Source organism: Phoenix dactylifera, unplaced genomic scaffold (genome assembly GCF_009389715.1).
Source record: "Phoenix dactylifera cultivar Barhee BC4 unplaced genomic scaffold, palm_55x_up_171113_PBpolish2nd_filt_p 000815F, whole genome shotgun sequence".
Classification (NCBI taxonomy): domain Eukaryota; kingdom Viridiplantae; phylum Streptophyta; class Magnoliopsida; order Arecales; family Arecaceae; genus Phoenix; species Phoenix dactylifera.
Genome location: NW_024068182.1, coordinates 79049 through 103252, shown reverse-complemented (window position 1 = coordinate 103252; position 24204 = coordinate 79049). Strand labels below are relative to the sequence as shown.

The 24204-nt window shown below is 39.1% G+C and overlaps 1 pseudogene; it reads right to left on the bottom strand.

Moving 5' to 3' along the window:
- Positions 1-253: 253 nt before the first annotated feature.
- On the bottom strand, positions 254-351 carry LOC120107282 (annotated as a pseudogene).
- Positions 352-24204: the final 23853 nt, after the last annotated feature.

The following is a 24204-nucleotide window of genomic DNA, read 5'->3' as shown; positions in this document are numbered from 1 at the left end:
GCCCAAGTATCATGGGATGGAATCCGAGAACCCTTATCTTCACCTTAAGGATTTTGAGGAAATTAGCATCACATTTAGAGTGCCAAATGTATCGGAAGATGTCCTTAAATTGACCTTGTTTCCTTTTTCTTTAAAGGATAAAGCCAAAACATGGCTGAACTCCTTGAGACCTAGATCGCTAGGAACATGGCATGATATGCAAAGAGAATTCTTGAAAAAATTCTTTCCCGCACAAAGGACTAACTTTTTGAAAAGGCACATTAGTAATTTCCAGCAAAAAGACCATGAAACATTTTATGAATGTTGGGAGAGATTTAAAGATTTGCTTCTCTCTTGTCCTCATCATGGGTTTGAAACATGGAGAACCATTAGTTTCTTTTACGAAGGGTTGTCTCCACAGTTGAAACAATTTATAGAGACTATGTGCAATGGTCTATTTCTAGAAAAGCAACCCGATGAGGCATGGGACTATTTAGACTCTCTCGCAGAGACTGCACAATTATGGGATATAGGGGATAGAGTGAATAAACCTTTGCCTAAGACTACAGCATTCCACACGGGGGCCTTTACAACCTTAATACTCAAGATGATATTCAAGCTAAAATGGCAGCCCTTACTAGGAAGGTAGAGGAAATTGAACTTAGAAGGATTGAACCCGTCAAGACCGTAGAACATAACAGCGAGTGTTGTAGGATTTGCGAGATGCCTGGCCATCTCATCACTGATTGCCCCACAATACCCGCATTCAAGGAAGTCTTGCACGATCAGGCCAATCTTATGAATACCTATCAAAAATCTTTCAATAATCCTTTTTCGGATACTTACAACCCTGGATGGAAGAACCATCCAAATTTCAGGTGGAGGAATGACCAACCTCAACAAGTATATAACCCAACTCCTCCGCCTCCGCACCCTCATTATGCACATGCACCCCCTCAAAAATCCAGTCTCGAAGAAACTTTGCAATCTTTCATGCAAGGTCAAGCTAAAATCAATGATGAATTAAGAAATCAACTGACAACGCTGACCACTGCTTTAAGTGCTCAAGAGAAGGGTAAGCTACCAGCTCAACCACAACCTAACCCTCAAGTCTACGGTGGTAGCAATGCATCATCTTCAACTTCGCATAAAGAGCAAGCAAAGAGTATAATAACTTTGCGAAGTGGAAAGATTATTGACCGACCAGTCCCAGAACAAACACAAGTCATACCTGATTCTGACCCTTCCAAGACAAAAGAAAAGGATAATGAAGAAACCGAAGCACCAACATCTACTGAAAAAATTGAATGTCCTTTTCCTGCACCATTTCCACAAAGATTAAAGCCCTTGCAAAAGCTTGAACCAAACTCTGAAATTCTTGAGCTTTTTAAGCAAGTAAAAATCAATATACCTCTTCTTGATGCAATCAAACAAGTGCCTTCTTATGCAAAATTTTTGAAAGATTTGTGCACTGTCAAGCGTCGTTTAAATGTCAAGAAGAAGGCATTTTTGGCTGAAAATGTGAGTGCAATTTTACAGCATAACATTCTCCCTAAATATAAGGATCCAGGTTGCCCAACTATCTCGTGCATCATTGGCAATTTTAGGATTGAGTGAGCATTGCTAGATTTAGGAGCGAGTGTGAACTTGTTGCCATATACGGTATATGAGCAACTCGGTTTGGGTAAGTTGAAGCCAACAACTGTGACCTTACAATTAGCTGACAGGTCAGTGAAGGTCCCTAGAGGGATTATTGAAGATGTGTTGGTCCAAGTAGACAAGTTCTATTTTCCTGTTGACTTTATCGTACTGGACACACATCCTACTTCCAATTCACCATCTCAGATTCCGGTCATCTTAGGACGTCCATTCCTTGCAACTTCTAATGCATTGATCAATTGTAGGAATGGTGTCATGAAGCTTTCTTTTGGCAATATGACCTTGGAACTGAACGTCTTTAGTATAGGTAAACAACCCAGTGATCATGAAGAAAGTAAAGAAGTTGAATGGGTTGAAACCATTGCGGAAGAATATTTATTAAAAGAAACATTTACTGAATCGGCCGATAATGGTTTAATAGATTGGTGTTCTGAAGGTACTGCTAATGATGTGGTCCCACCTGATTTAGATAATTCGGATGTTATGATGGTCAATGGGTGGAGACCGCGAATAGAGGAATTTGAACAGTTGCCACCTCGAAAAGCAAAGATAGTACCATCCCATGAACAAACACCTAAGCTCGAGTTGAAACCTTTACCGAAGGAACTCAAGTATGCCTTTCTTGGATCCGAGGACACATTTCCTATAATCATCTCATCTGATCTGGATCATGCCCAAGAAAGAAAATTACTTTGTGTTCTAAAGAATCATAAAGGAGCTTTAGGGTGGTCTATTGCCGACTTGAAGGGGATTAGCCCTTTAATTTGCACGCACCGGATATATTTGGAGGACAATGCCAAAACCACAAGGCAAATGCAATGCAGGTTGAATCCTACGATGAGAGATGTGGTTAAAGCAGAAGTCCTCAAGTTGCTTGACGTGGGTATTATTTACCCAATTTCCGATAGCAAGTGGGTGAGTCCTACTCAAGTCGTGCCCAAGAAAGCAGGTCTAACGGTAGTCAAAAATGATCAGGGTGAACTAGTTCCAACTCGTGTTCCGACGAGTTGGCGCATATGTATTGACTACCGAAAATTGAATTTGGTCACTAGGAAAGATCACTTTCTCCTACCCTTCCTAGACCAAGTTTTGGAAAGAGTTGCAGGACACAAATTTTATTGTTTTCTCGATGGCTATTCCGGGTACTACCAAATCGAGATTTCACTAGAAGATCAAGAGAAGACTACCTTCACTTGTCCTTTTGGTACATTCACTTTCCGTCGGATGCCATTCGGATTGTGTAATGCACTTGCAACATTCCAAAGATGCATGCTCAGTATTTTTGAAGAAATGAACGAGAAATTTTTAGAAGTATTTATGGATGATTTCTCTGTTTTTGGCGATTCATTTGATGATTGCCTGTCACATTTACAAGCAGTCTTAGCTCGATGCATGGAAAAGAATTTGATACTGATTGGGAGAAATGCCACTTCATGGTGCCAAAGGAAATTGTCCTAGGACATATTGTTTCATCGAAGGGCATGGAAGTTGATAGAGCTAAGATTGACCTAATCGCCAAGCTACCTGCACCCAAGACGGTTAGAGATGTTAGATCATTTTTAGGTCATGCTGGATTTTATAGGAGGTTCATCAAGGACTTTAGTGTCATAGCTCGACCATTATGTAACCTCCTATCCCTTGATACACCGTTCAATTGGATCGAAACCTGTCAAGAGGCATTCGAAAAATTGAAGGCTATGCTTAGCACTGCACCCATCGTGCGACCACCTGATTGGTCATTACCTTTTGAGATCATGTGCGATGCTAGTGACTATGCGATAGGAGCTGTCCTAGGACAACGCAAGGATAATAAGCCATATGTCATCTACTATGCAAGCAAAACCTTAAATGATGCTCAAATGAATTACACCACCACCGAGAAGGAATTGCTTGCAGTAGTATTTGCATTAGACAAATTTCGCTCTTATATCCTTGGTGCTCCTATTGTTATCTTCACAGATCATGCAGCGCTAAAATATTTACTGGATAAGAAAGAGGCCAAACCACGCTTAATACGATGGATACTTCTACTCCAAGAATTTGACATCACTATCAAAGATAAAAAGGGAGTAGAAAATGTGGTTGCTGACTATCTATCACGGCTAGTTATTCATGATTTGGTGCCACAGTTGCCCATCAAGGACTCGTTCCCTGAAGAGCCATTGTTTACACTTTCTACTATGCCATGGTATGCTGATATTGTAAACTTTCTTGTCACGAACCGGATGCCGGAGCATTGGGGATCGAATGATAAGAATAATTTCTTACGTGAAGTAAGAAGTTATTATTATGATGCCCCCTATTTGTTCAAGTATTGCAATGATCAAATCTTTAGAAGATGCATTCCGGATCATAAGATACAAAGTGTACTCTCTTTTTGTCATGCTAGTGCTTGCGGAGGACACTTTGCATCTAAGAAAACGGCAGCTAAGGTGTTACAATGTGGTTTTTATTGGCCTACACTATTTAAAGATGCCCACGAGTTCTGTAGGACATGTGACCCATATCAACGTATTGGAAGTCTAACTCGTAGGCAAATGATGCCTCTTCAGCCCATTACTGCTATTGAAATTTTTGACATGTGGGGCATTGATTTTATGGGCCCATTTTCACCGTCTTTTGGATATGAGTATATTTTAGTTGGTGTTGAGTATGTGTCAAAATGGGTAGAAGCTGTTGCCTGTAGAACTAATGATCACAAACCTGTTTTGAAATTTCTGAAAGAAAATATTTTTTCACAATTTGGGATGCCCAAGGTTATAATTAGTGATGGGAGAAAACATTTCTGTAATAAGCCTTTTGAGATCCTATTACGAAAGTACGGTATCACTCATAGAATTGCAACTCCTTATCACCCGCAGACTAGTGGCCAAGTAGAGTTAGCCAATCGGGAGATTAAACGAATTTTAGAGAAAACGGTGAATCCATCACGCAAAGACTGGTCTTTAAAACTTTCTGACGCATTGTGGGCTTACCGTACTGCTTATAAAACTATTCTTGGTATGTCCCCGTATCGGCTAGTCTATGAAAAAGCATGTCATCTACCTGTTGAAATAGAGCATAAATCGTATTGGGCCATTAGAAAATTAAACTTTGAACTGTCAGATGCTGGTTTAGCCAGAAAAATACAACTAAGTGAGTTGAATGAAATTCGACGGGATGCGTATGACAATGCTAGACTTTGTAAAGAAGGAATGAAAATTAGGCATGATAAATTAATTCTAAGAAAATCTTTTGAACCTGCACAAAAAGTTCTTTGTTATGACTCCCGCTTACATCTGTTTCCTGGAAAGTTACGATGAAGATGGACAGGTCCTTTCATTGTAAAAACTGTTTTTCCACACGGGGCAGTTGAAATTGAAAATCCACAGGATGGCACAATTTTTAAGGTAAATGGACAAAGATTAAAACCTTTTCTTGAGAATTTTGCAGATGAAGAGGACTCCTTTCCCTTGGAGGAGCCTTCTTATGACTGAGCATGACGGCCAAGGTATGTGTATATTAGTTAGAATTAATTTTTTTCTTTTATTTCTAGTTTTCTTCTTATTTTGTAGGTCTTCTTTTCTGAAAATCAACAGCTCAAGGTATTCTTCTTCTCTCTATTATTTTCTCTATTGTCTCTCATATATAATTTTCTTGCATTTTTTTTACATTGAGGACAATGCAATGTTTAAGTTGGGGGGAGGGAAATATTTTGATGATCAAAAAAAAAAAAAAAACTTGTTTTTGCATTTGATTTATTCTATTATTTTCTTTTCTGAGCAAATGCACATGTATTTTCATATTGAGTGTGTGCAACTATTAAGGCAAGGAACACATGCATACTATGACTGATCAGAGACCTATTATTAGATCCCCACACGTGTACTTAATGACAATAGGAAGGCCTCAGGAGTTCATATTTGGTAACTGCATTTTTGTTAGCCTTATCCATAAAAGAAGTATGAGTATCCTTGTTCGTACCATAAGGTTCAGGATTTGGTTTTCACATAAAGATAGAGGTTGAATATCCCGACTAGATTACTTAGGTGCCTTATGATCCGACTTTGGTTGACCTATAGTCACGATGCAGTCACATATATAATAAAAATATTTATATGGTTCAGTCTACCATTTCTTTTCTTGCATAATTATTATTCAAAAAAAAATAATAAAAAAAATACTTATGATGACAAGTCTGGCCTCGTGGCGTATTCTGGTTCGAGTAATTAAGTCCGAGGGGTGTTTCACCTAATGTCTTGAGCCAACTGGATCGGGGGTCATTGACTGAAAGCTCGCTACATGGGCCTTACTAGAGCCTAATGGGGTTGGATAGCTGTAGTTGTCATGTGTATTGAAAAAAAAAATAATAATAATATGAAATGAAATAAAAATAAGCATGAATGAGTTGGTTAGGCTGAACCTAGTGACATGTGGTAATGACTGGTTTGACTCCATTGTGTTGGACCTCTGTGTACCCGGGTTGTTTAGTTGGGATTGATAGCTCTTTCTTTACATGCGAACCATTCTTGACAAATTTAGACAACATGTGATATTCTGAAAATTTGATGGATCAGGTTCTAATAAATTGTAGAAAACATTTGTGAGCTTGAGTAGTGCACCTAAAACTCAGGCGGTGCCCGGTTGTGGTGGAGGTATTAGTACTCTGAGAAAATCATGCGATTTCATGCACACTACATGATCATTTTTTTCCTTACTTTGATAGTTGCCATGCTTGAAAATATATATCAATTAATTACATGTGTATTAGCTTAAGATTTATTTCATATTTCTATTATAATCTCATGTCATATAATTCATGATGTTTGTGGGTAACATCCCTGAAAATCCTCACGAGACAACACTCGTCCACTAGGGTAACCTAGGGGTTTAACGGCTTGTTGCACGTGCTAAGTGCAATCGTGATTCCTACGAAAGTGAGTGCTTATCTTAATTTTATGCAATTAGTTCTAATAAAACATCAAAGGATCAACCAACACCTTTTGCACTCTCATTTTATTATATGCTTGTTAATTGCTAGAGACTAGCAATAAGCTAGTTGGGGGGTGTGATGAGAGCACAAAAGTGCGATCTAAGTACAAATTAACTTAGCCTAATGCTAGCAAAATAATGATAAATGATAGGTGTTAACATTTGCATGATTAAATATTTTATCCATAGCACTTATTATAATTTTTATTATTATTTTATACAAATTCATTTCTTCCCAGCTGTAGAACAGATCCTAGCTCTTCTTTAGCCCGCCTCACGCGTGAGCCAGCTCTCCCGAGTTCCAGCCACATCAGCCTTCTCAGATCCAGCGCGTCCCAGTTCAAGCTTCCATGCCCGCATCCCAAAGCTCCTAGTGCCCTGTGGTCGTTCCGTGCATATCATCCGAATCCCATGGCGCCTCCCAACAACATCGCTAGCATCTCGTGGCGTTCATGAGCCAGCATCTGTTCCTCCCAGCCATTCGTGAGTATCTCAAGCACCCAATCGTCCGCGTCCCAGAGCTTCACAGCGACCATGATCCCAACGTCCGAATCCCAGCTCCTATCAGATCCCCTTTCTTCTGCTTCTCCCGCAAGCTAGAGCATGCAATCCCCATCCATTCGCATCCAAGATTCTAGCATCCGGGCGTCTTCCAGATCCGCGTCTCAGCTACCAGCAAAGGTCACACACGTCATTCGAATCCCAAGCGCCAGCAGTCCGTCTTCTCCGTGTGCAGTCATCATCCCGCGAAGATCCAGCATCCCACGATCTTCAGCCTTCCTCAGATTTGTGCATCCAAATCTCATCCTGCGGCCAGCAGCCCATTCCGCGTCCAAGCCCCAATCTCGTCCGCGATCGGCCTTCTCGCATCCGGGATACTCAGCATCTCCACGTATCCCGTGGGATCAGGAATCCATCTCAGCCGACGGGTATCCACCGCGTGCGAAATCGGGGGATCAAAGGAAAATAGGATATTACCTCTCGGCTAGGAGAGGGGAGGGTGGATTCGAAAAACAGAGGAGAGTCCTGTTATTCAAAGAAAAGAAAGAAGAAAGGGAAACAGAGCATGCTCTGTTTCCAAAAAGAATAGAAAAAAAGAAAAGAAAAAAAAGGGAGTTTTCTTTTATGATTATGGAGGGCTGATTTCTTAGGGAGGAAGATGGAGGAACCTTTGATGTATTGCTCTTTGAAGTAAACTCTAAACTTTTGCCTTGAATGAATTATATTTACTGATATGTTTTTGATCCATGCATAGTTATTTCGTAGATAGCTCTTTAATGGATTATGATTATTGATATATGGATTGCTTTAGTATTTGATTCGTCGTAGACGTAGAAAGCACGACGAATGCTTAGAAATTGAGTTCATATGTTCATGAAACATATACCATGATTAGATCTATCCTACCATTCATTTTTAATCAAGAACCATGGAGCTTATTTCTTAGATGCAATATGTTGCCCAGATAGACAACCCAAGGGGGGGGGGGTGAATTGGGTTTTAAAATAATTTGGCTATTAAAACTTTTGTGGATAACTAATTAATGCTTTTGCGAGATGATTAATTAGTTTCTATGTGCGGTGAATGAAATGCGAGAGATAGAGAGAGACAAACAATCACAAACACAATATTTTATAGTGGTTCGGAGCTAACCCTTGCTCCTACGTCCACTCTCCAAGTCTCACTTGGAAATTCACTATAACCCCTTGGATTACAGCCGGTTGTTTTCCAAGTTCACAACCAAACTTGTTGTTTTACGAGTTCACAACGAACTCGGTCGGTTTTCCCAGGCTCACCGACTAGAACCAACCCGATTGTTTTTCCGGGATCACAATCGAACCCTTACACGTTGGTTTTACACTCGGCTCACCAACCAACCTCAATACCCTTGATTCAATCCCCCGATTGAACCAAGCAAAGACAAGATGGAAGTAAAAAGGAGTAACAGAAAAACAGAGCTTCTCAAAAGCAGATAAATAACAATATAAACAAAAGAGAAGTTAGAAGCCCTCAAACACATTTGAGTTGGAGTAGAGTAGGGCTTCTTGAACTTCGGGTCTCCTCTTGAATGTCTGGTCGACTTGAATGCAGGAGGAGATCTCTTTCAATGTTGGGAAGAAGTAGGTGGATGCAGTTAATGTTGCTCTTCCCTCTTTTCCGTTGAAAACCAGGTTGCAGAGATTGAAAGCTTGATTACTTTGAGTGGAATGGTTGTTCTCTATCTTACTACAGTCCTCTGTGGCTATTTAAGCCATCCCCCACGGAAACTAGCCATTAGAGACCTTTTTCTGCCCGTTCTGCACACTCTGCACAGCCTGACAATATGTCCGTTGGTGGGTTGGAGTTGACTCGCGCGATCAGGAGTCGACTCGGCTGTAGCGGGAGTCGACTCATGCTTTTCTGGAGTCGACTCGACAACTGTTCCGGATTTGAATTAAAGTCGCCTCTTCGACTGGGAGTCGACTCGACTTGACCCGGAGTCGACTTGCCAACTTCTGGAGCTGACTTGGCATTTTCGGAGTCGGCTCATCCCATGGAGTCCGTGGATCTATTTTTGAACTTGGTCCACTCGAGTCGACTCGACAATCCTGGGAGTCGACTCGGCGCTCAGAGCCCGAACTCTCGATCTACTGTCTTTTGGCTCGTCCAGTCTTGGAGTCGACTCGAACTGTTCCGGAGTCGACTCGGCTCTCAGTTTCCGAAACTTAGTCTTCTGTGTTTTTAGTGAAGCGCTGCCTTGGAGTCGACTCGAGCTGTCTGGGAGTCGACTCGAATCTCAGAGACAGCAAATTGGTCTTCTGTCTTCTTTGGGGTCGCGGTGTCTCGGAGTCGACTCGTGCAATGCGGGAGTCGACTCGAATCTCAGAGTCCGAAAAACGCTCTCTGACTTTTGCCTTGTGTACTGCTGAGAGTCGACTCTCACTATCTTTGGAGTCGACCTGCCAACCATTGGAGTCGACTCGCGTTCCACAGGAGTCGACTCGAATCTCAGGGTCGAAAACCGCTCTCTGACTTTTCTGCCTGTAACTCCTTGGAGTCGACTCATATTTCTCCGGAGTCGACTCGGTAAACATCGGAGTCGACTCGCGCACTTCAGGAGTCGACTCGCTGACAGATTTTGAGTTGATGCTTTCTGTTTGTCTGTCTGTTCTCAGTTGGAGTCGACTCGTAATGGTCAGGAGTCGACTCGAGCCCGTGCCAGTGATCCTGATACGCTTGGAGTCGACTCATAATACTCTGGAGTCGACTCGAGTCTCAGACTTTGGTTCAAACTGACTTCTTAACTTATCCAAAATATTATGAACCAAGTCTTGAGACACTTAGACAAGATTTTCACTGAAACACTCAATTGAATTCATTAGTAAACAACATATATACTCTAATGCTTTGAGCTCATCAAAATCAAATAGGGTTTTAATCAATCACTCCACAATCTCCCCCTTTTTGATGATGACAAAACTTTGAGTATATGTAAAGTGAATTGCTCAATAAACAAGGAAATAAAATCCATAAATGAATTCAAATGTCTGGTAATTTAATATATCCAAGCTTGAAAGGTGTGAAACAATAAATTTTGGAGTTAAAGCTCCCCCTTTCATTTGGAATTATATAAGCCTTCATATCATGCAATCAATTGTTTGGCTTATATATATTTAATGATTTGGCTTTCTTAAAAATTCAAATTCTCCCCCTCAACATATGCATTCCACTATGTTTTGATTCTCTGAATTTTCTTTTAGTATATTGAAGTTTTTGAATTTTAAATTTTGGTATTTAGAGGAAAAATCTGTCAATTTGTTCTTGAGTTGGATTCAGCTAATCTCCAAATATCCCTTGAATAGATTCTAGAGATTACTCCATTAGGAGCCCCAAAAGAGAGATAATGAGCCTCGAGGTACCAAATCCACTAAGAACAAATTATGTTTTAACTTTTGATTCTCATTTTGATTTCTTTTATGTTGATTCCATTTACATATCTATTCAATATTTCTCCCCCTTTTTGTCATCGTATCAAAAAAAAGGAGGTAAGCAGAACACACAATCAATCATAGATCAAATTGCACAGAAATGAAGATAAGATGTCTACTCATTGTATTGATGTGTATGTGAATACATTTGAGAATACAATAAGTAAAGCAAAACAGTACATGTCAAAATAAAACACAAAAGCAGCTACGGTCTCCTCGAGGATGTAGCTCCTCCTCTCGAGGATGTGGCTCCCCCTCTCGAGGATGTATCTCCTCCTCTCGAGGATGTATCTCCCCGAGGCATGCGCTCAACCAGTGCTTGGACCGCATTGGTGACGTTCTCGAGCTGTCGGATAACGGCCTGAATGGCCCTGCTCTGTGTCGTATCGAGCTCGAGGACCGACTTCTGCAGTGCGTCCAGCTTGTCGATGAGCACATTCGACAAGCGCTCGGCCCCCTGGGTAGTGGTGCTCATGTCCTTCCGGATGTCATCGCGCATCTTCCGAGTGATGCCCGTGACCTCACTCATACTGGAGAACTGAGCCTGAATCAAACTCCTCACGTTGTAGATCTCTTCCCGTACATGGGCCGTCATGTCAGTCACGGCTGTCAAGGAAGGGACCAACTCAGAAGATGTGGGTGCAGGAGTGGGAGCTGGCACTGAACCTAGGAGCTCCCGAAGTAGCTCATCTCGCAGGTCTCTAACAATCTCCTGCCGCAACTCCAGGAGCTGCTCAGGAGCGATCCGGACCTCCATAGGTGGTGGAGCTGAGGAGGAAGGTCCGGCTGAGGTGGTAGGAGTAGAAGTGGAGGAAAAGTCAGGATAGTCAGAATCTGGCTCAGGGCTAGGAGAGTGTCTGGAGGTATGTGTGGAGGTGGATGACTTCCTAACCCATGTTCCCTCTACCTTCCGAAACCCCATCCTGTGTAGGGTCCCCGGACGCATGCGATCAGTCCATCGCAACGCCTTAGAGGGTTCCCCCTCAGGAATGGGAATCTCGTACTCCCTAAACAACAGAGTGAACATCATACCGTAGGGGAGGGTGAGCCTAGGTCTATCTAGGGGCTCACACAGATATCTATAAATGAGTTTGGGGAAGTTGATTGGGGTGTCCTGAAGAATATAAAACATAAGGGCGAGGTCCCTCTCAGACACAAAATCGAAGCGGCCAGTCTTCGGGAAAATGGACCTAGACAAAATACTCAGGAGGATCCGCACCTCAACAGGAAGTGAGCTAGCGGATACCTCGTCTAAAGGGGACTTAGGAGGATATCCTAGTATGGCCGTAAGGGCCTCAGTCCTGTCCTCGGGGTGTGTGGGAGCCACCCCTACTTGTGGAAGGTGGAGGATGTGGGCAATAAGATCCTCCGTAACGAACAGAGGGACACCGGCTACCGTGCCCTCGATACCCCCATCTCCCCGATGGACGGTACCGTAAAACTCTCTAACTAATCCAGGGTAAGTGGGGAGATCTAATGTAAGGAAATACTCTAAGCCCTGGACACGCAATCTCTCACCTATGGTGAAGCCCTCCCGGGAGAGATAGTCGAAATCGACGTATCTCCCGGTGGAGACCGCCTTCCCGGCGCACGGCCTCGCGGGAACCGCCCTCGGCGGGGAACGAGCCGGAGGTTGTGACCTCGCGGGATCGTGCCGAGCCTTGGAGCGTCTCTCGGGACCGGCCTCGGGTTGGGGCCTCTTCCGGATGACGGCTTTACGAGGCATAGTGACCTAGAATGGGAGGAAAAGCCCTAATGGACGGTGAAAAGTCGACGGAAAAAGCTTGGGGACGACCGGGGACGACCTAGGAGTCGGCTCTAGGGCTTGTGAACAGTGGCGGCGGAGAATATGATGACCCAAAGATTGATTCATAAATTGATTTTGATGATCACAAAACCTTGAAGTATAGATACTAATGCTTATGTTGCAAGGAGAAAGATATTTATTTTGCAAGGAACATAGCAAGTTGGGAGAACACAAGAAGGCCTCCAAAGCTCTCAAGTTGGAAGAAAGCTACAATTTATTGGCCCAAAGTTTAAAGTTCAAAGGATTCAAATTGGAGGAGTAAAATCAAAAGAAAAATTTAAAAGAATAGTCTTCGAGTCGACTCCTGAGGAATTCGAGTCGACTCCAATGCTTGGCGAGTCAACTCGAGAGTAGAACGAGTCGACTCCAGGGTGTAAAAGGCAGAAAAGTCAGAGAGGGATTTTCGACCCTGAGATTCGAGTCGACTCCTGAGGAATGCGAGTCGACTCCAATGGTTGTCGGGTCGACTCCAAAGAAAGCGAGAGTCGACTCTCAGTGGTACACAAGGGAAAACTCAGAGAAGCAGTTTTTGGACACTGAGATTCGAGTCGACTCCCACAAAGTCCGAGTCGACTCCAAAGACAGCGCAACCCCAAGACAGAAGACGGTATTTTCGTCTCTGAGAGGCGAGTCGACTCCAAGACAAGTCGAGTCGACTCCAAGGCAGCGCGGCTCCAAAATACAGAGGATCAGTTTTCCGACTCTGAGATTCGAGTCGACTCCCAGACAGCTCGAGTCGACTCCAAGGCAGCACTACACTAAGATGGCAGAAGACCAACTTTCGAAAACTGAGAGCCGAGTCGACTCCAAGGAAGTTCGAGTCGACTCCAAGACTGGACGAGCCAAAAGACAGAGGATCGGGAGTTCGGACTCTGGGATTCGAGTCGACTCCCAGGATAGTCGAGTCGACTCGAGTGGACAAAATTCAAATTTGGAACAGTTGCCGAGTCGACTCCGGAAAAGCTTGAGTCGACTCCCGCTACAGCCGAGTCGACTCCTGATCGCGCGAGTCGACTCCGATCCCAACGGTAATATTGTCAGGAGGTGCAGACTGGTTCCAACGGCTATATTTTTGTCTCTAACGGCTATATTCTTGTTTCCACTCCATCTAAAGCTATAAAAACAAGAAGAGAGCTAGGGGAGAACTCATGGAAGTGGGAGAGAACTTTTAGGGAAGAGATTCCAAACAGATTACAAGGGAAATCTCCCAAAAGCACAAAAGGGCCATTCAAAGTGAAATAGAGGGAAGAAGAGCATCCAAGTGAATCCCAAAGCTTCCTCTCCATCCGTGTGCTGCCTCAGTGATCCTCCACTTCGTGCCAAATCAGAAGAGGGTCAAGTAAAGAAGAAGTCGAGCTCCTTCATCTTCCAAACTCGTTTGAGGACTTCACTTTACTCTATTTGCTTATAGTGTTATATTTGCTTGTTTAAGAAGCTTTGATTTATCTTAAACTTTGTTATAATATCTTGTAACTTGATTCAATCACGGGATTGAATCAAGGGGTAAAGGTTTGTTGGTGAGCCAAAGGGAAAACCAACGGTGTTAGGTTTGTTGGTGAGCCGAGGGTAAAACCAACGTGTAAGGGTTTGATTGTGAGCCCGGGAAAACAATCGGAGTGGTTCTAGTCGGTGAGCCTGGGAAAACCGACCGAGTTCGTTGTGCGCTCGTAAAACAACAAGTTGGGTTGTGAGCTTGTAAAACAACCGGCTGTAATCGCTAGGATTATAGTGAAATTCCCAAGAGGTCTTGGGGAGTGGATGTAGGTGCTGGGGTGCACCGAACCACTATATTTTTGTTGTGTTTGTGATGCTCTTTGTTGACTGACCTCCTCACTCACTTACTTAGATATTAAGCTTGCTTAACTCTTCTTCGTGCATCCTTTAGTTGCAAGCATAATCAATTTACTCAATCATTAAATTGAATAGCATACTAGGGCAAAATTAGACTAATCTTTTATTGAACCCACTGCTTAATAGTTGATTAGATTAGAATCATACTCTTGCTAAGGTTAAGCTTCACTAAGCATCCATACAACTTAGCATAATTAATCTAAAAGATTAGAAGTAGTTTAAAAGGTTTTAAAAGACCCAATTCACCCCCCCCCTCTTGGGTTGTCACCTTGGGCAACAAGTGGTATCAGAGCAGGTGCTCAAATATTATTTGTAGTCTTAACCGACTAGAGCCAAAGATCATGACAACTCAAATAGATAGTTTTCTAGGAGAAGGACAATCAATTGATACACCTCCACTGTTTAATGGTATAAACTACCCACATTGGAAAATACGCATGCGCATTTTCATTCAATCACAAAACTATTATCTATGGAAAATCATAATAAATGACCTTCACACACTCTCTCATATTAATGAGAAGGACTTAGCACAATTAAATGCTAATGCTATGAACATATTATATTGTGCTATTCAAGAAACAAAGTTTAATGAAATTTCTGCATGCTTATCTGCTAAGGAGATCTGGGATACTTTAGAAAATATTTATGATAAATCTCAGATTAGCTCTCATATGCTTCAATTATATACTAACAATGAGACTGCAGAAAAGGGTGATGAATCTCCCTCAGTCGAGTCGACTCCAAGAAGCTCAGAGTCGACTCCCAAGTTAGTCGAGTCGACTCCAATAAGGTCCGAGTCGACTCCGAGGCAAATCAGCTTCCTAAAGACAAAGAAGAAGAGGAAGCAAGAAGAAAGGAAGAAAGAGGTAAAGCGCAAGAAAGCCTTGACCAAGAGAAAGTCAGACAAGGAATTGAAAGTTAGGAGCAACAATGAACTACAAGAGGTAACTAACTTATGTCTTATGGTACAAGAAGATAAAGTAGAATCTGAATCTAATCTTACACCAAATGACTTTCATGAAAAATATTCTTATGATGAACTTTTAAATGCTTTTCATGATTTGTATAGTGAATGTAGAAAATTAGCTAGGAAAAATAAAAATCTTAAAAAGCTAAATTTGGAAATTTCAAAAGAAAGAAATTCTATTACTGAAATACAAGACAAACTAAATTCTGAAAATAAAAGTTTAAGGTCATTTTCAGAAGAATTGATTCAGAAAAATCATAGCTTAATTAAAGAAAATCAAAACTTAAGTAAAGAAATTAATCAATTAAAATCTTTTATTAACAAATTCACCGTAAGTTCAGAACGATTAAAAATGATGTTTGAAAGCCAATATGTTGCTTGTGATAAATCAAAACTTGGCTTGATTCCTTTACTTAACAATAAATCTCTAGAGAAAAAGGTTATCAATTCATCAAGCAAACCATTAAATAAGATAAGTTATTTCAAAAATGAAAAGGATGGGAATAACAACTTTACCTATCGTTCTAGTATAATTAAATCAAATGGTAAAGTTATTACTATTAAACAGATATGGGTTCCAAAAGGAACCATATGTCCTAACTCTCAAGGACTCAAGCAAGCTTGGGTACCCAAAATGAGAAAATGAGGATGTACACATAGGTGTACCAAGATACCCATGGAACAAAAGAAACTTAAAATATACTTATGAAAAGTTATTAACAAAAATCAGTAATCCTTGCATCTCATCATTATTTTTGCTTAGTATTTGATATGAATTGCTAATAGTGATCAATTTTGTGATATAGAAAATACTTTTGGAAATATGATCAAATCACTTCATAGTGTACTTTACTCACTATTGGATAAGTTGCAAAATGATTAATTTATTAAGAATAATTCTATGAATTCTCTATATGCTTGATTGAGAGTTTTTATCCATGGCATTATTGTTTATTGATCATAGATATGATAATGTGTACTTGGTATGTTTTTAAATATATGCACTATGAATACCAAGATTAAAGAAACCATCTTTAGCATACAAAATCAACTCATGCTAGTATATACTTAATCTCAAAAGACCTTGCCATTGGCTTACTTAAATTATCTTCTTAAAGGTCAAAGTTTTGCTATGCATGCTAACTAAGGAAACAACCAAAAATCATTTCTAAATCTAAAGATGTTGTTTCCATCTCTAAGTTTTCAAAAGCTTACATTGGATTTGTTCTTGGAAAATAAACTTGAAAATATTTTCTGTAGTTGCAGAATCTTGTAAAAGTGTTTCAAATGATAAAGGTTTCCTAACTGTGAAGATAAAGAGTATCATGGCACAGTGTTGAAAACCAAAATCCTGATAAAGTTTATGCAGAAATTAACTATTTCAGCACCAAGGACATCTTAAGTAAAATAGGGGTAATAGAATTCTTGAAGAAATGAAAAAGACAACTGTGTATGATAGTCATCTACTTAAATGATTTTTAAAAAGCTATCATCACTGCTTGTCATACATATGATTTCTATTAGATCTATTTTTGATGAAAACTCCTTTTGATCTTCTGAAAAATGGAAAATGAACCATTGCATATCTTTCATATTTTTCAGTCGTACATGTTATGCTTGATATGTTCTTATGAAAAATAATGCCAAATCTGATAGAGATATGTCTATCCTTGGATATCATTCATCAAGCAATGTATATAGAATATTCAATGAAAAGATTTTAGTTGCAAAAATATCAAGTCGTCTTATTCTCTATGAGACTAATGATTTACTGTCAAGATACTAAGATCAAATTATATATGGTTAATCTTTTACATATAACAATCTGAAAACTTGTTAATAATTATAACAAAATTGAGTTTTTCAGAAATGCACTTAATGAAGAAAAATTGATAACTACTAAAAGACTGAATCAAGAAAAGATAGATCTTGATAAGATTTTTGCATGATTAGAAGTAAAGATCACCATTATTATTTGTTTGCTTCATGAGCTTTATAATCTGTCAAATGAATGTGTAGAATTCACTCCTATGTGGTTATTTCATTAAAAAAAAAGGAGATCTATGTAAGATAACCACCATATTTAAAGATTACACATTACATATATGATAAAGCAATATGTGATTTGGAACAAGCATCAAAAGCATGATAGAATAATTATTTTATCATATACCTAATAGACCAGATTGTGTGATCATTATGTGCCCTTGTGCAAGACTTCAATCTAACTCTAATGAATCATAATTTATTGATAACAAATGAATCATAATCTGAATTTTGATAGAAACAATTGTTTAAGGCAATTTGATCAAAACTTAGCTAGCATGCCTTATTGACAATTATCTTAAGCAAATAGAATCTAAGCTAAATTGATGTTGAAAATAAGAAATTGATTTGATCTTGATAAATCATTCTATTGTCTCACATGCTTGTACTTGAACCATATTGGTTAATGAAACCATCTCTTTAGTTCAAGTGATATGTGCTTGCTTATACTTAGGGAATCTCTTGAGTAAAGTGACTCAACATTCAACTAGTATCATATCTTATATCGAGTCATCTAGTTAAAAATATGGTGGATGAATGTTTTGTATCTTGAAGAAACTAATAACTTTCTTTCAAGGAAGAAAAGGAGCTTGCAGGATCCTTGAGCAAGAAAATGAGAGATTTCAACTTGAAGGATATCTCCACGTAAGATACAATAAACATTCTCATGCAAACAAGAGAGAGGACCTTCTTCAGCCAAAAGTTCATACATAAGAAATCTAGTAGGTATTTGACTGAAGAATGCAGAATGGATTGGTAATTCTAGATACCTCTCTCATAAATTAATTGAGCAAAGTCAATAACTTAAATCTTAGTATGGCATGGTTAAAATCTTTAATTATTAATTCCTTGATATCATGTCTATATATATGTATTGATTGACTTATGCTTTTAGAAATTGTTTCATGGTTTGCCCAAACTAAAATATATCTTTGCCTATGTCATAACCATGAACTACACAAGTTTATGCTTAAAATTTTTGATTTAAAATGACTTGTGAGAAGCTATGAATTCTTGAGCATAATGAAAATGTTGTTTGCATGATATACCTCTATATGATACATTTGATTATTTCTTTATTCTGCTCTTTCAAGTAAATTACTTGAGAATAACAAAGAGAAAGAGAGATAAAGAAAAGATAATGGATATTATTCAAGAGAAGTAAAATCTAAGTAAAGGCAAATACTCCAATCTTAAGAAAAAGCAAAACAAGCATAATATATTCAGCACTTGTGTGAGCATTCTTGTGGAAGGATAAAATCCGTAATGAATTACACTTAAATAGAGGGAGAGTTTAAAGTAAATAGTTTAACCTTTCTATATTGCTTATCATAGGGATGGTGCCAATGGGGAGGCTAGTGGTAGTACCCGGCACTATTTGACCCAACTATTCGGTGTAGGGCATATTAGGGACGGCACAAGAGGGAGGCTAGTGGTAGTACCTCGTGCCCCTTCCAACTCCACCGGATAGGGAGCAAATAGAGTATAGAGCATAAGAAAGTTATAAATGAAAGACAAAGTTAATGAAAGTAGAATTAAGTCAATTTTTTTTTAATCACTTGAAAACACACTTTAAGGATAAAATCATTGCAAGATTATATTTAAATAGGGGGAGTTTATTTGAAAAATATTGATTTGGATCCTTGACATGCTTGTTCTTAATATTTTAATGCATGATTTAACACATGATTTATTTTGCATATGGTATGATGTCTTGATTTATTGGTTCTCAATGTTTTGTAATGCTTCATCCTTGGACAATTTGTTTGAATGTTTGAATTGCTACATAACATCTTTTGTTTGGTTCTATTGAAAAGAAATTTCAGATTTGTCGTTCACAATCATCTTTAAAATCTGAAAGTTAAATAAATTTGTAAAAAGGAGAAGAGAAAGATATCTCTATTTAGGCAGAATGAATTAATCTTGATCTATCCTTCAACTTGCCTAAATTTGGTATATAATGTTCAAATTCGTACCAAAACTCAACATTTAATACAAAGATTCTGAATATGCTCTTATATGTTTGAAATATGTATTTTCAATCGTAATGATTTAAGATGAGCTATAATGTGGAAGATACATATCTCAAATTATGATTTTGAAAGCCTCAATTGAAAATCCTATGTAATTCAGAATCTGATTTTGTATACAAGCTTAAACTCAATATGATTTCTAAATAAAATCTTAATGTAAGAAAAACAGAATTAATTCTGATGCCTTTGGTTGATTGCTCCGATACGCATCCGAAACATATCATTTCTTATCTTCAAAGTGTACTAATATTGGTCCAAATGATGTGTTTTTCGATGATCTTGATTGCAAACAAAAATTTCTAAATATATGATTTTATTTTGATATTAAAAAGATTTATTGTGTTTCATGAATACATTGGTGAAAAACTATGATTAAGAAATTGAGTTCTAAAAATATATATATTTCAATAATCATCTATATGTTTTTCTCCCCTACATTATTAAACACTTCTATCAATAGAGTGAATGATCTTAAAGCTAGAAATATTTCAGCTCACTCAAATGATTCTAAAAGAAAGAAAATGTAAATGCGGTTGAAAGAAACTAAGCTTCAAATGAATCATTTTCTGATTAATATTTCTACACATTTTCTCTAAGATTATGAGAAAGCATAACTTGTTCGTAAAGGATTAGAAAGAGTAATTACTACAAATTTTGAAATAATACTAGATTACTCGACATTCTCGATGTCATAGAATTTCAGTGTTATTCACGTTTATCACTATAATCTGAAATTCAACAATTTAAAATGATTAAAGAAGAATGCATCTTTTGAGGGGGAGCTTTAGATATTCAGTATCCTATCCCAAAGACACTTTATTTTGATGCATGCTTTGAACTTTATGGATTGATTTTGATGAACCTCCTTATATTGCAAGACATGCTTTAATTACCTTGAGATGAGTTCTATAAAGGTTGTCTTATCTCAAACCTTGAGTCTTATGAAAATAAGCTGAAACTTATAGAAAATATATTTTTGAGATTGACAATTTTGTTGAACATTATCTTAGGATTCTAAACTCTTAAATGGAATGATCAATTGAGGGGGAGAAAGAAAATTTCAGAAGGAGAGGTCTTATGGAACTTAATTACATGAATCTATAGGAGAGGGAAAGAATACTAAATGAAAAGTGATCCTAATACTCTCCAATATGTATCATCTGAAATTTAAATCTGAAAATCTTTATGATACACCTTGAGGCGTGTTATTTGGTTAGTATATCTTATGCATCACTCATGAACCAAATTACAAATCTTGAGAGCCTCTAACTTAATGAAAAAGGGGGAGAATAACGTGTAATTGACTTGAACTTTAGAACTTAAATTGTGTGCCAATTCATATTGTTATGTATCAAATTGTGCTTACTTTCCACAGAGATAAAAGAAAGTCTCTAAAGAAATCATGTTGCATGATTTCATATTTTGGTGTTTGTGCCCCCAATGCTCTTATTATCATAAAAGAACTTTGAAGTCATTAAGAATTAATGATCCAACATGATGATATGTTTTTCCAAATATATAAGTTTTGATCTTTTACTCTGAAAATTAATTAAATTGCTCTCATGTTGATAAAATACTTAATAGATTGGGCAAAAGGTCTTAAATGAACAAGCTTTCATACTTAGTGAAGAGAGGTTAGATTTCCACTCATATTTTTCCTTGACTATCATTTGTGGTACTTCTTGAATTAACCTAAGGAAGATTCCACCTACACTTGATTAGAAAACTATCTGTGGTATCAAATTAAAAAACCTCTTGAATTCACACTCGATGTGTTCTGCTCTGATCTGTGTACTTAATGTTTCACTATCTTTTTGATGTTGTCAAAAAGGGGGAGAAATATCTAAGTATATGCTATATACTCAGAATGCTTTATTACTTTGAATTGAATACAAATCAGCTTAAAATTTAAATATGTTGATTGTGTTAAGCTGATTAAATCTAAAGCATTATCATGAAGTATGTTTTTAAATATATATGTTTTCTACTTCATGCAACTTAGCTATGTATTACTTCTAGAAATCAATATCTTTTATATTGCATATACTCCAAGTTTTGTCATCATCAAAAAGGGGGAGATTGATGACCCAAAGATTGATTCATAAATTGATTTTGATGATCACAAAACCTTGAAGTATAGATACTAATGCTTATGTTGCAAGGAGAAAGATATTTATTTTGCAAGGAACATAGCAAGTTGGGAGAACACAAGAAGGCCTCCAAAGCTCTCAAGTTGGAAGAAAGCTACAATTTATTGGCCCAAAGTTTAAAGTTCAAAGGATTCAAATTGGAGGAGTAAAATCAAAAGAAAAATTTAAAAGAATAGTCTTCGAGTCGACTCCTGAGGAATTCGAGTCGACTCCAATGCTTGGCGAGTCAACTCGAGAGTAGAACGAGTCGACTCCAGGGTGTAAAAGGCAGAAAAGTCAGAGAGGGATTTTCGACCCTGAGATTCGAGTCGACTCCTGAGGAATGCGAGTCGACTCCAATGGTTGTCGGGTCGACTCCAAAGAAAGCGAGAGTCGACTCTCAGTGGTACACAAGGGAAAACTCAGAGAAGCAGTTTTTGGACACTGAGATTCGAGTCGACTCCCACAAAGTCCGAGTCGACTCCAAAGACAGCGCAACCCCAAGACAGAAGACGGTATTTTCGTCTCTGAGAGGCGAGTCGACTCCAAGACAAGTCGAGTCGACTCCAAGGCAGCGCGGCTCCAAAATACAGAGGATCAGTTTTCCGACTCTGAGATTCGAGTCGACTCCCAGACAGCTCGAGTCGACTCCAAGGCAGCACTACACTAAGATGGCAGAAGACCAACTTTCGAAAACTGAGAGCCGAGTCGACTCCAAGGAAGTTCGAGTCGACTCCAAGACTGGACGAGCCAAAAGACAGAGGATCGGGAGTTCGGACTCTGGGATTCGAGTCGACTCCCAGGATAGTCGAGTCGACTCGAGTGGACAAAATTCAAATTTGGAACAGTTGCCGAGTCGACTCCGGAAAAGCTTGAGTCGACTCCCGCTACAGCCGAGTCGACTCCTGATCGCGCGAGTCGACTCCGATCCCAACGGTAATATTGTCAGGAGGTGCAGACTGGTTCCAACGGCTATATTTTTGTCTCTAACGGCTATATTCTTGTTTCCACTCCATCTAAAGCTATAAAAACAAGAAGAGAGCTAGGGGAGAACTCATGGAAGTGGGAGAGAACTTTTAGGGAAGAGATTCCAAACAGATTACAAGGGAAATCTCCCAAAAGCACAAAAGGGCCATTCAAAGTGAAATAGAGGGAAGAAGAGCATCCAAGTGAATCCCAAAGCTTCCTCTCCATCCGTGTGCTGCCTCAGTGATCCTCCACTTCGTGCCAAATCAGAAGAGGGTCAAGTAAAGAAGAAGTCGAGCTCCTTCATCTTCCAAACTCGTTTGAGGACTTCACTTTACTCTATTTGCTTATAGTGTTATATTTGCTTGTTTAAGAAGCTTTGATTTATCTTAAACTTTGTTATAATATCTTGTAACTTGATTCAATCACGGGATTGAATCAAGGGGTAAAGGTTTGTTGGTGAGCCAAAGGGAAAACCAACGGTGTTAGGTTTGTTGGTGAGCCGAGGGTAAAACCAACGTGTAAGGGTTTGATTGTGAGCCCGGGAAAACAATCGGAGTGGTTCTAGTCGGTGAGCCTGGGAAAACCGACCGAGTTCGTTGTGCGCTCGTAAAACAACAAGTTGGGTTGTGAGCTTGTAAAACAACCGGCTGTAATCGCTAGGATTATAGTGAAATTCCCAAGAGGTCTTGGGGAGTGGATGTAGGTGCTGGGGTGCACCGAACCACTATATTTTTGTTGTGTTTGTGATGCTCTTTGTTGACTGACCTCCTCACTCACTTACTTAGATATTAAGCTTGCTTAACTCTTCTTCGTGCATCCTTTAGTTGCAAGCATAATCAATTTACTCAATCATTAAATTGAATAGCATACTAGGGCAAAATTAGACTAATCTTTTATTGAACCCACTGCTTAATAGTTGATTAGATTAGAATCATACTCTTGCTAAGGTTAAGCTTCACTAAGCATCCATACAACTTAGCATAATTAATCTAAAAGATTAGAAGTAGTTTAAAAGGTTTTAAAAGACCCAATTCACCCCCCCCCTCTTGGGTTGTCACCTTGGGCAACAGAATAGAAATGTTTTGAAAACGATGGAGCTAGGGTTAAAAAGTCGGATCCCGACTGCGAGTCGACTCCTCTGAGTCGCGAGTCGACTCGACCTCGAGTCGACTCCAAAGTATGCGCGAGTCGACTCTCCTTATGCGCCTATTGACCCCGACTCTCCTTATGTGCGAGTTGACTCCCGACTGTATGCGAGTCGACTCCACCTCTGCTGCCATCGACCTCGAGTCGACTCCCGACTAAGCGCGAGTCGACTCCCCCTTACGAGCCGACTCTGAAACTTACTCGAGTCGTCTCGAACTTTGGCACGCACCTAAAAATCATGCTATGTTCGTGCCGAATGAGGGAAAATCACTAAATTATGATCTGATTTGATGATCATTGAAAAGAAACTCTATTTTAACCACAATCTAATCATCAAAATCAATGAATCTAGTAAAAACTACCACTAGGATGGATCAATCACTCCTAATCCCCTCCTAAGCACACTAAATCTCTCTTCACTTAGGAGTTTTGTAAAAATGCCAGCTAATTGATCATCAGTACAAACAAATTGGAGTGTCACATCACCATTCAGTACATGATCTCTTATGAAGTGATGTCTTATCTCAATATGTTTAGTTCTTAAATGCTGAATTGGATTTTTAGTTAGATTAATGGCACTTGTATTATCACAATTAATGGGTATTTTATCTTGTTTAATGCCATAATCTTCTAATTGTTGTTTGATCCATAAGATTTGAGCACAACAACTCCCGGC